The sequence below is a fragment of the Petaurus breviceps genome, unplaced genomic scaffold (assembly GCF_028583685.1).
Source record: "Petaurus breviceps papuanus isolate PSGF00001 unplaced genomic scaffold, PetGlider_PUasm1.0 126, whole genome shotgun sequence".
Taxonomy (NCBI): domain Eukaryota; kingdom Metazoa; phylum Chordata; class Mammalia; order Diprotodontia; family Petauridae; genus Petaurus; species Petaurus breviceps.
In genome coordinates, this window is record NW_027185655.1 from 63,917,906 (window position 1) to 63,930,417 (window position 12,512).

The 12,512-nt window shown below is 36.3% G+C and overlaps 1 long non-coding RNA gene across 1 annotated transcript in view; it reads right to left on the minus strand.

The window, feature by feature from the left end:
- Positions 1-725: 725 nt before the first annotated feature.
- LOC138170402 (uncharacterized) overlaps positions 726-12,512 on the minus strand; it is a 464,830-nt gene continuing 453,043 nt past the window's right edge. The window contains exons 3-4 of the long non-coding RNA XR_011170604.1: positions 9,000-9,068; positions 726-904 (exon numbers count right to left, since the gene is read on the minus strand). This is a non-coding gene — a long non-coding RNA (uncharacterized lncRNA). The remainder of the gene's footprint in view (positions 905-8,999; positions 9,069-12,512) is intronic.

Sequence of the window (12,512 nt, forward strand, 5' to 3'; positions counted from 1 at the left end):
ATGTAGAATCATTTTCAGTGAGCACTTATAAAAGATATTGGAAAATGTGTCCCATGTAGAGTGAGTAAAATGAGAATAAAGACTTAGTTACCATTTCTCTCTCTCTTTTTTTATCAAAACCTTGTGCCTCTTATTCAATAAAAATAACCCTGACATGTTCCTCATCAGCAAATTCTACATCAGCAAGCAGGCTAAGCCAGCAGGAAGCACTGATTGATTCTCATCACCTAAGTAGTCATTAAAGAGCCATGACTATAACTGAAGGTCATCAGCAATAACATTCCTAATCTGCTGATAGTGTCTAGAATGACTGTTGATTATCATTACCCTCAGAGATGCTGCTCTCTTTAGGTATTTTCTAATAATTGTGGTTAATCCTACTGATCAACAATAGAAGACACTTTGAAATCTTTGTGTGTAAAACAGAAAGTGATATGTATGATTTTATCAGTAGGGATGACATTAAAGAAGAGCCATCAGCATCTGTTTTGCTTCTTCACTGTAAGGAACAAGGGGCATCCCTGACTGCCTTGCAGCTGGAACCTTCCATATGTGTTGGATATAACAATAATACTATAATAATATATGTATATATATATCATGTATGTCTATGTATATATGCATATATAAATATATATCATACTATAATAAAATTTCCTTGAAAGCAGGGGCCCTATTACTTTTCCATTTGCATCCCCAGCGCTTAGCACAGTGCTTGCACATAGTAGGTGTTTAATAAATGCTTTATTCAGTCATTCATTCATTTTATGCAAACAAATCCCAGTTGATTACCTCCCTTTGATTTCCTTTCTCCCGGCCTAGAACAAGACAGCTCAGCCCAGGCAAGCAATTTGATCAGCTTCAGCCTTTCCCAGGCAAGGGGACATTTGCATTGCAAAAGTATCTACAAAAAAAATGAATCTGAATTCAGTAGGATTTTTAATTTAGTCATAGACTAAGATCACTGGCTTAGAGCTGCAAGATGTTTTAGAGGGCTATCTAGTCTAAGCTTCTTATTTTATAGAAGAAGTAACTGGAGCCCAGGGAGATTATTTGCCCAAGGTCTCACAGGTGAGAAGCATCAGAGGTGAGATTTAAACCCAAGTTCTCAAACTTGAAAGCCAGGTTTATTTCCAGTATACCACACTGCCTCTCAAGATAGCCTTTGTGGACAAGATATAAAAATCCCAGTTGGCTTGAAAATTCAGTTATGTGAATTCGAAACTGGCTGAATAACTGGATCATGAGAGTAGTGAAGGGAAGAATTGAGCAGGGAGCCCCTCAGGGAAATTTTCTAGCTATTCCTAAATTGAGTCTTCAGAGTGTGCCTCCATTATTTTCTTTAAAGTGCTGTGAAGTCCTAGAACATGAACCACATCTGTACTCAAATGGGAAAAGTTTCTGGATATGTTTTGGATCATCCATGCCATGATCCCTTTCCATTAGCATTACCAAGAATTAACTTGTTAATGTTATCTGTAATATATAATATGTAATATAATATATAATATAATAATCTTGTAAAAACTTGTAATGTTGTCTGTTAGTAAAGTGCTGAACAGATAGGAGTTTGCCTAGTCATTTAATCATGGCATAAAAGTTATGTTGTAAAATTTTCATCTTGAAATTGTGGGTAGTCTTGCTACCTTTGTTTTTATTCTTACAAGACTCTCTCATGCATAGCAAATGTGCATACTCCTGTTATAACAATAGACTCAGTAATGGGGAAAAGATGAAATTTATGTTCCTTTAAGTCCCTGGAAATGGTCCAATAAACTATTGGTTTCCAATATGGCTCTGTTCTTGTTTCTTAGATGTTAAATGTATAGCATTCAAAATTGTTTCACATAAGAGAATATGCTAAAAGGTTGTTTTCCAGTTTTATTCCAAAGGAAATTATATTTTTGCAGTCCAGACCTTTGCAATTACAAGTTCTCTTTGGTTTCAAGGAATTCAAAGACATCTTTTCATTGCCTTAAAAATTCCACTCCAAATAATTAACTTTGCAGATTACAAGTCTCTAAGGAATAATGCTGCATTAATAGGTCACTTAAATTGCATGACTGTACTTTACTGCTTCTGATACTTGAATATTTATTGTAAAGTACCATGCACAATCATCTCTATATAATTAATGAAAATATAAGAATAAATAAGTAAAATAGATGAAAGCAAAGGATATTTGTGTGTGTGTGTGTGTGTGTGTGTGTGTGTGTACACATGGCAGAAAAGATTGTGTGCACATCCCTGAATGATATCCACCAAAATTTGGCAACTTCTTCCCTTTTATGATCACTGACTAATCATCAGGGGTGGGAGGGGCTAGGGGGGAGTAAGGGTGGAGAAGAGCATTCTGAAAAATGAACTTGTTGGTACATACTCTTCAGTGAACCAGCAGGTATAACAGCTTAGGTGCATTTTAATGGGATGTAGTTCCCTCTGCTGTCTTTGACCAGTTTGTCTCCCATACCTAGATGGCTTACCCTATTAACAGCCACTGTTCTTAACTCCTTTCCTGACTCCCCCAGTAATTAGAATTTCCCTCTCCTCCAAAGTACCCTGAGTATATTTTGCATATACTATCAATTTGCATGTTATTTCCTCCAGTGGAATATAAGCTTCTTGAGGGCAGGTATTATTTCATGTTAAATTTTTGTATTCCCAGAGTCTAACAAAGTGTCTGGCAAATAGTAAGCACTTAAATGTTTGTTGATTTGAATTTAATTGAACCAGCAGGGCAGCACTTCCTTTATTCACTTGATTCTAACTTTCAAAATATTTCTTTGAGACAAATAATTAGCACTGATGTATTTGAACAATTTGCATGTTTAATTTTTTTTAATGTTTTCCCCAAGGAAATAAGTATTAATTAAACACCTACTATCTGTATATGACATTGGGCATATAAAGATTAAAATGAAATTTGGATATATTACACAAACAACCTCTCCACAACTGAGTTTTGTGAATTACTGTGGTAAAACAAAGACAAACCAAAACAATTTTAAATGACAATTTACATTTTCAAAATAATCAAAATTTAGATCTCTTTAATTCTAAAGACAATATTCAGTAAGCCCACTGTTTTCTCTTCCACATTTTAGGTCTTCTCTCTCATACTATTTTTTTTTTCTGTTGTGCTTCTGGTATCACCATGCACTTCTATAGCAAGTCTCTCTTTAGTCTTCAAAGAGTAAAGTCTAGCTTCTAGGTACATTGGAAAGTCTTTTGGTCTTGATTCTTTCCTGCCAATCTTTATTTTCCCTCCTTTTGCTCTTAAGGCCAAAACATATTTAAGTTTTCCTTGACTTTGAACTTCCTATTACCTCCTGTGCCTTTGTCACCTCAACCATCTGCCATCCACACCAGAGCATTGACAGAAAGTGTCTTTTTCTTAATTCTGCTTTTACTGAGACCCTAATTTATCTCTTAGTAATTTTCTAGATCAGATACTTGCCTCTTCATTTTTTATAGACTTCTTAAATCTTTAATCTATGAATTTCAGAAGAATTGGAATTATACAGCTAGATGACTCTATTCCTCCTTTTCCTATCTCTCCACCCCTAAACTCTTTACAAGCCTCACATTTTTTACCTTATTCTGCAATATTTCTTCAATGACTTTTTCTTTATTTCTTCCTCTTCCACTCCATACTAAAGACTATCTTTCATTTGCTTACCTCTGTAGCCTACTTACCTTTCCCAGAATCCACTTAATCCTAAACTTTTACTTCTCCTACTCTTGAATCTTATTGTAAAAAAAAATCATAATACAAAAAACTTGTTTGATCTTTGTTTTTTGGTGTGGTTTATTGTCAGCTAAAAGCCTTTTCTGCCTCTTGTCTAAGAGCTTATCCTAAATATATGATCCAAAAACTGGTTTTATCTTCAGTAGTCAAAACAACACTATGTTACAGAAAAGGTAGATGTGAACTGTATTTACCACAGGAGATTTTGAAATACATGTCTTTTTTACATTTATAATGAAAATGGAAAAGAAAGAATGAATAAAGGAAGTATAGAGGAAATTCAATAGAATTTAAAAGGTTAACATCATCATTATCAGCTAGCATTTACATACCACTTTACAGTTTGCAAAGAACTATACAAATCTTCTCTCATTTGATCCTCACAAAAGTTCTGAGAGGCAGGTACAATTATTATATCTATTTTATAGAACAAGGAATGGAGACAAAGTTTAAGTGACTTGCTTAGGGTCACACAGGTGATAAATAAGTATCTGAAGCAGGATTAGAACTCTAGTCTTCCTGACTCCAGCTCTGGCTCTCTAACTACTTTGCCATCTAAATGTCTCCTTTTTTTCTGTTCTCCTTTGTATATGGAAATTCCTATTTGGTTTATGTGTGTGTGTGCATTTGTTAAATTCTGGATTTTTTAAAAGACAATTTAGAAAAAGACAATACAGGGAGAATTAAGATAGACCTGTTGGATTCTTTAGATCTATCGTGGATTTATTTCAACAGATCAAGGACAAATTATTTCATTAGGACAGGTGTTCCCTCTGCTGATGCAGATCAAAGCTTCTCCAGTTTGGTAGGAGATGGAGCTTCTTTGATGACATTGGCTTCAGGAACACAGAATCATCCTCCTGCCATGACAAGGCATTAGGGGAGAACTTACATAGAGGAGATCAATGATGGAGCACGCTCCCTACCTCCTGTTAGAGGTGTGGGGCTCAAGATGAGACACACATTTTGGCACATGTCCAATGAAGACAATTGTTTTGCTTGACTGTGAATATCCATCATGTTAGTAATGCTTTCCTTTTCAGTGCATGTGTGGGAAAAATGAGAGGAAATTTACATGAATGTTTATTATCTGAAAAGCAATTTTAAAAAGAAATTAAGTGGAGTTGAATGTTAATATTATGGGAAATTTTTGACTCTCTAGGAATAGGCCATTCTGCAAAGCTAAGTTTTCAGGAAACTTGAGGACTTATCTCTTTATCCATCATTTTAACCACAAATTTTATAATCATCAAAATATATTTTAACCATTTTAGCTTTGACAAAGATGACCATTTTTGATTGAGGTGAGCCCAAGAAATATACATACAACCATGTTTTTTAAAGGGGGACATATGTAATGTCATTTATATTATTGTCTCTTCGAGTGATGTCCTCTGAGTCTACTAAAATGTGGAGGTCCTAAATTGCTGAGGGTTTATGCCTGATTTTTATTCATTTTTTTATTTTCTTTGTCTCCTACCTCATTTTAGGTAACTAGATGGTATGATAGATAGCATGGTAGAGTTGGAATTAGGAAGACATAACTTTTAATCCTGACAAAGATTTACTAATTGTGTGACAATAAACAAGTGACTATACTGTCCTCAGTCTCAGTTTTCTCATCTGCAAATTAGGAGGAATCATAGCATTTAATGCACAATGTTGCTTTGAGGAACAAATGAGATAACATATGTAAAGTGCTTTGCAAACTTTATAAATATTAGCTAACATTATTATTGTTATCTGTGAGTTGTCATGCCTATCATCTTCCTGTTTCTAATTTGATTCTACCAAGATCCAATGGATTTGGAAGTCTATTGGAAAGAATTGTTAGGATTGTGTTTAAATTAAGAGTAAATAGGGTCTGAGTGAAGGCCTGAGGACTTTATTCTGATGAGTAAAGCATATATGAGTTTTGACTATGGAATTGTGATATCCCTTTTACTCTTCCCCTGGTTGTCTATGTTCTGGTTAACAGAGATTTCTGTAGAGCAAAAACAATGTGAATATGTAAAAAAGTAGGCAGCAATATTTGGACTTCATTCAAGCCATTGACAAACTTCTGAAGTGTGTGGGAAATAAATACTACTCCAATTTACGGGGAAGTTTCATCGCAGTGAAAGTTTAAAGCACACACACACAAAATCTCCATAAGGTTAAATAATGGCACTGAAAAGCCACCTAAGTCCTTAGTGTTCTTGTGACTTTAATTTTGGTTTCATGTTTATGTTATAATATTTATTACTGTTGCTGCTGCTGCTCCTCCTCCTCCTCTACATTTATATATTTGCAGAGTGCTGACTTACAACAATCTTTTCAGGTAGATGGTGGAGATATTAGAATCACCTTTCTATAGATGAGGAAACTGAGACTGAGAGGTTAAGTAATTTGCCAGTAGAATATAAATTAGCTTCTTTTTATGATCTCGTTTTTTAATCCTCATGGCCTAGAATAATGTCTTTCACCTTGTGGGTAATCAATAAATGTTTGTTGAATTGAAATGTCCACAGCAGTGGCATTGCCCATGGTGTAAGACACTTAGTTAAGTGTCTAAGTCAGGATTCCATCCAAGTCTCCTAATTCCAAGCTCAATATGCTATCTACAACACATGTTCTTTAGGCTGCCTGCCAAGAAATAGGGAGAAAAATGAAAAGAGAATAATGTTTTTGATTTACTTCATTTGATCTTTCTGCATCTAAGCCCCTTTTGTTTTAGAAGAAGTTAGCTGCAATGGAGAAGTATGGGTGTCAGTGGGTGGAAGGAGCATAGAAAAAAATGTTTCCAGCTTTCTCAACCTCAAAATTAATTAATAGCATGCAAATAATTTAACACTGAAACAATCAGCCTTCATGGAATAAAATAATTTCTGTGATTAATTAAGATTCACCATGAAAGTCATTGTACACTAATGGAGAAAAGCTTTTTAGAATGTTATTGTTACAGTAAATTCAAAACATCTATTGAGTACTTAGGATACCCAAGGTACCTCTTTGTTGCTGGGGATGCAAAGACAAAAATATGAAACAATCTCTACCCTCAAAGAGATTATATTCTACTGCTGAAACACAATATATAAACAGAAAAGTAAATACAATGTATATACAATATTTACACAATTATACAAAGTAATCTCAAGAGGCATCTAGGTAGCAGTGGTTAGAGTTTTGGGCCTGGAGTGAGAAAGGCTCCCCTTTGTGAGTTCAAATCCAGTGTTAGATACCTAGTAGCTGTGTGACTCTGGGAAGTCATTTAACTCTGCTTCAGTCTCTTTATCTGTAAAATGAGCTAGAGAAGAACATGGCAAACAACTCCTGTATCTTTGCCAAGACAACCCAAAATGGGGTCATGGAAGAGTGAGACAAAAATTTTAAAATGACTAAACAACAGCAAATCTCAAGAGGGAGGTAACACAAAGACTTTATCTCCACCTTCCATCAAGATAAGACTCATACTGGAGGTAGCACCCACAATTGCTTTGAAAGAAATGGGATTCTAAGCTAGGGGTCCAAAGAGAGAGTATATTCCAGATATGGCGGGGGGGGGGGGGGGGGTGAGACCACAGATGCAAAGATTCTGAGATGGGAGATGGAACTTAGTATATGAGGAATAAACACCAGGTCAATATGATTAGAACAGAGAGTGAATGAAGCAAGCCTGGAAAGGCAGGCAACAGCCAGATTGTGGAGGACTTTGAATGCCAGGTAGATGAATTCATATCCTAAAGGCTACTGGTTTACATTCTGAAACCCTGAAAACAACAACAAAAATCAGAAGGGAAATTCTCACCTTTGTTACCCCTCTGATCTTATGATATAAAACAAAAACAAACAAAAAATAACTTCAGTTCCAACTATGTTTCCCTCAGTAGACACATAAAGCAAATAAAAGAGATGAGGAATTCTTGTCCCTACAAGACCTTGAGATATTTAAGAGATAAATAACACATCAAGTAAAAAGCTTTGTGAGTTGTCTCTTGTCCCCTAGCTTGGGAAGCCCTTGGGATACTGAAAAAAATAATAAAAGGACCTATTAAATATATTACTTCCTTTCATTTTTTTTCCAATATAAAACTGACTTCTGACCACATTATCATTCTCCTGTGTTATTGTCAATCTCCTTTCAGGTCTTTCATCCCCTTCTCTACCTTCCCCTATCCCCCAGTCAGTTCTTCATTCTTCTGCTTGACACATCTTCCTTATTCATAGTCCTGGCCATCACACTCCTTTGCTAAAGAAGAAAAATACTGTAGTTACTGTCTAAAACTTCAGTTTCCTATAGCTCACAGTTGCTGGGCCCAATCCTTCCTTTTTCAGCCTCATCCTGTACTATACCATTTATTCACAATGCTTAGCACAATGCCTGACACTTAATAGGCACTTAATAAATTCTTATTGACTGTCTCTCCTCCACGTATTCTGTATGTTCCAGCTGAACTAGACTACTCTATCTGCACCCCCCCACTCCCCTGCTTCCTGCCTCCACATGATCTGATCTAATGCACTTCTGAACCCTTATTCATCCATTCAGACTATTTATGTCTAGAATGTCTCCTCCCTTGCTCTCAGTTAAGTGCTGGGTTGTTTGTGTTTTTCCCATCCTCTAAGGTCAATTCAGATACTATGTTCTTGAAGCCTTTCCTGAGATCATCAATTGGTAAACTTTCCCCCAACTTCACATGGTACTTTCTTTTACACTAATATGTCCTTCCCCATCTGACTGTAAACCCCATCTAGGCAGTGGCCACGTATCAACAAAACTTTGTGTTTTCCCTGGTACCTAGCATAGAGTTCAGGACATAGAAGCTTAGTAAGCCTTGAATTGAATTTGCTCAGTTTTAATGTCGGTGCTATTTAAATGAGAGATAATGATATAAATTCATTTCAATATACAGATATTTATTACTAAATGCCTCTTGTGTGCAAGGCACTGAGAAGAATGCAAAGGTGAGTAAGACATAATTCCCTATGATCAGAAAACTGGTAGGGGTGAGGGGTGTGTGTGTGTGTGTGTGTGTGTGTGTGTGTGTGTGTGTGTGTGTGTGTGTGTGTGTGTGTGTGTGTATTGGTGAGTTTGAGGTGCAAAAGGATAAAAAGAGTTCTCAAATTTATAGTATAGGGTAAATTTAAGTGCCATAAGAAAAGTTCACATTAGGTGCCATGGGGGTTCAAAGTGTAAATATCATTAAGAGTAAACTTGTAAAATACATCTCATAGCCTAATGCATTTACCAGAATAAAAACAAAAATCTTACCTATGTAACTATTACATCTGGGTTTTCCTCTAAAATTGGGAGCAGGGAGAAGGAGGAGAACAGAAGCACCTATAAACAAAAACATAAAATGCTCGCCTGAGTGGGAGAAGGGTACAATGTCATCCCAAACACTGTTTGGAAAGTTTAAAGTGTGGGTTGTCTAGCAACACCCCAAGAATAATTGGGAAAAGTGGTTACTCTTGGTGGCAGTGGCAGTTTAAAAGGGAAAAGGGCTGACATTTTGATTGATCCCTTCAGATGAGCTTTCATTTTCTGAAAAAAGGTTGGGGCGGGAGAGGGAGGAGAAAGAACATGAGAAACAGCTAAAGAGTTGGGAGGAAGAATGTAATAAAGGACTTAATAAAATAGTTGGATGGTTCAGTGTCCTCTGAATAATCTATAGCTTATTAAAGTAGTGGGATTGGAGGCCAACTAGGAGGAAAGCAAGTTGAAGAAGCAAAGCAAAATCAGACTGCCCAAGAAGATATAAGGGACTGGCCCAGTGATTTCATTAACATAGGGAATGCTCAGGTGAGGAAACTCTCTATTCCAATTCAGGTCAGCATCTTTTTTGCAATTTACAGTCTTAAGAGAGCTGCCTATAACACTGAAAAGTCTGATGGGTTTTGGCCAGAATCACATAGACAGCATTTGCCAGAGGCAGACCTTGAATTCAGGTCTTCCTGGCTCTATAGTGAGTTCTCTACCCATTGTTACTTGCTGCCTCATATATAAACTAGATGGACTAAAATATTTGGGACAAAATATTGAGATAAACATAGAAACTGTTTAGAATCATTATGTGGGGATAATATCATGCCATAGGGTCACAGAGTTAAAGCTGAAAGGGGACTGAAGGCCCTCTGATCCACCTTCATTTTAAAGATGAAGACACTGAAGCCTGAGGAGGTTACATGACTTGTGTAAGAAAAAGTGTGGGCAATGGTCTCCTTACTCAGAGCACCAAATGGTAAATTTACCCAATGATATTGATTGTACTTGTCAGATATGTCTACTGCCAGAGTTTTTAAAAGGAAGGCCATTTTAGTAAGACTTGATACCAGGAAGTGAATCATTGATCAAAACCATTCATATTCTCTTTTGAAAAGAAATGTGGACAGTGACAAAAATCCACAATGTATTATGTTATAGCCCCCTTTAGAAGATAGAAGCAAATCAACTGAGCATTAAACTAATTTGGAGGCAAAATAAAAGTAGGGTATTAAGGAGAAAGTTGCAAAGTGATGCACAAATAGAACTTTTTCTCATAATTCCCGACCGGAAGCACAGTGGAGTTATTGTAAATTTGTAGATCAACCATGCACGTTGCAAAAGGCAGCTTCTCACGGGTACTTAAGCAGGAGCAGCCTTACATTTAGGAGTGGAAGACCAGAATAGGACTGTGCATGGCACTAAAAGAAAATACTGATGGAAACCTAAGGAAAGCAGGGACATTTCTATTTTAGTAGTATGATGAAAAAGAATAAAGAAACCAGGAATAAAAGTGGCAGATGTCAGCATCAAATACATGAAATTTCCCAAAGTAGAAGAGCATAGAGAACAAACAAAATTTGTTGTTGTTTAGTCATTTCAGTTATATAGAACTCTTTGTGACCCCCTTTGGGGGGGGGCAGTTTTGGCAAAGATACTGGAATGTTTGCTATTTCCTTCTACAGCTCATTTTATAGATGAGAAAACAGGCATACAGGATTAAGGGACTTGCCTAGGGTCACACAGCTAATAAGTGTCTGAGGCCAAATTTGAACTCAGGTCTTCCTGACTTCTGGCCTGGTTTATTTATTCTTTTTCTGTTGTTTATTTATACTTGCTTCTAAGACTGATCTGAACAGTTTAGAAGTTCCTTACCAAATATTTTGATGTGACTGAAAGATATTCCATTTTCTAGCTCATTTTACAGGTGAGGAAACTGAGGCAAGACAGGGTTAAGTGACTTGCCCAGGGTCACCCATCTAGTCAGTATCTGAGACTGGATTTGAGCTCAGGAAGATGAGTCTTCCTGATTTCAGGTCCAGTGCTCTATCCACTGTACCACCTAGCTGCCTCGAGGCCAAGTTTACAAGGTATCATTTATATCATCCTTGCTACATTAAGTTCTTTATAAGGGAACTTAATGTCACTTCCTTTGGATGGTATAAAATTTAGAGTAAGTCCCTTTGTAAAGGACAGGCTTAACAGGCATTTAACAGACAAAGAGATCTTGAACAGAGATATACAAAACTAGGGTTGTGTTTTTTGGGAGGGGGGAAGGCAGGGCAATTGGGGTTAAATGACTTGCCCACGGAAACACAGCTAGTTGAGCATCTGGTGTCTAAGGCCAAATTTGAACTCAGGTCCTCTTTACTCCAGGGCCCATGCTCTATTCACTGTGCCACCTAACTGCCCCAAAACTAGAGGGTTTTTTTAGAAGTAGATATGTAAGCTTCACTTCCCAAATGATTTTCATTATTTCCACTTCTTATGGGTGATAATTATAACCATGACCCTACCTTTTATCCTGTTATTTCTTCACTCTTCAAATCAGACCTCTAGAGATCATGCCTAAGAGTATCTAAATCACTTAACTACAAAATCTCCCTTCCCTGAGATCATTCTTCTACATGCAAGACTTCTTCTCTATTACCAAGCAAGAGCCTTCTCATCTTTCCATCTCTTATTTTGGGAACTGTAATCTAATCAATTTTACCATTTTATCTGGAAAGGCTGTTTAGTCAAAAGATTTAAACACCAAGTTTTCTAAGGAAGAAATATATGCTATCAATGTTGTTGTTTCAAACAATTTCAAATTCAACAAATTTCAAAATTCATCAAAATGTTGAAAAAATCATTTTTCAGTCATGTCTGAATCTTTGTAGCTCTATTTTGGATTTTCTTGGCAAGGATAATGGAGTAGTTTGCCATTTCCTTCTCCAGCTCATTTAACATATCAGGAAACTTAGGCAAACAGGGTTAAATGATTTGCCCAGGATCACACAATTAGTAAATATTTGAAGCTAGATTTGAACTCCTCCTGACTGCAGGCCCAGAACTCTATCAACTGTGCCATCTAGCTGCACATGCTAACAAGAGCCATATTTTAAATAAAATATTCCAAATCATTACTAGTTAGAGAAATATAAATTAAAGACACCCTGAGGTTCCACCTCACACTCATCAGATTAAAAAATAACAAAAGATGGAAAATGGCAAAAGTTGAAAGGCTTATGGAAAAACAGGCACTTTAATGCATTGTTGGTAGAGCTGTGAATTAGTCCAGTCATTCTGGAGAACAATTTGGAACTATGCCCCAAAAGTTACTAAACTGTTCATGCCCTTTGATACAGTAGTACCAAAAGAAAAGAAGAAAAGGACCTATATGTATAAAAATATTTATAGTAGATCTTTTTGTAATAGTAAATAACTGGAAACTAAGAGGTTGCCTATCAATTGGGGAATAGATGAACAAATTATGGTTTATGAATATAATGGAACATCACCCTATTGCTTCATTCACTA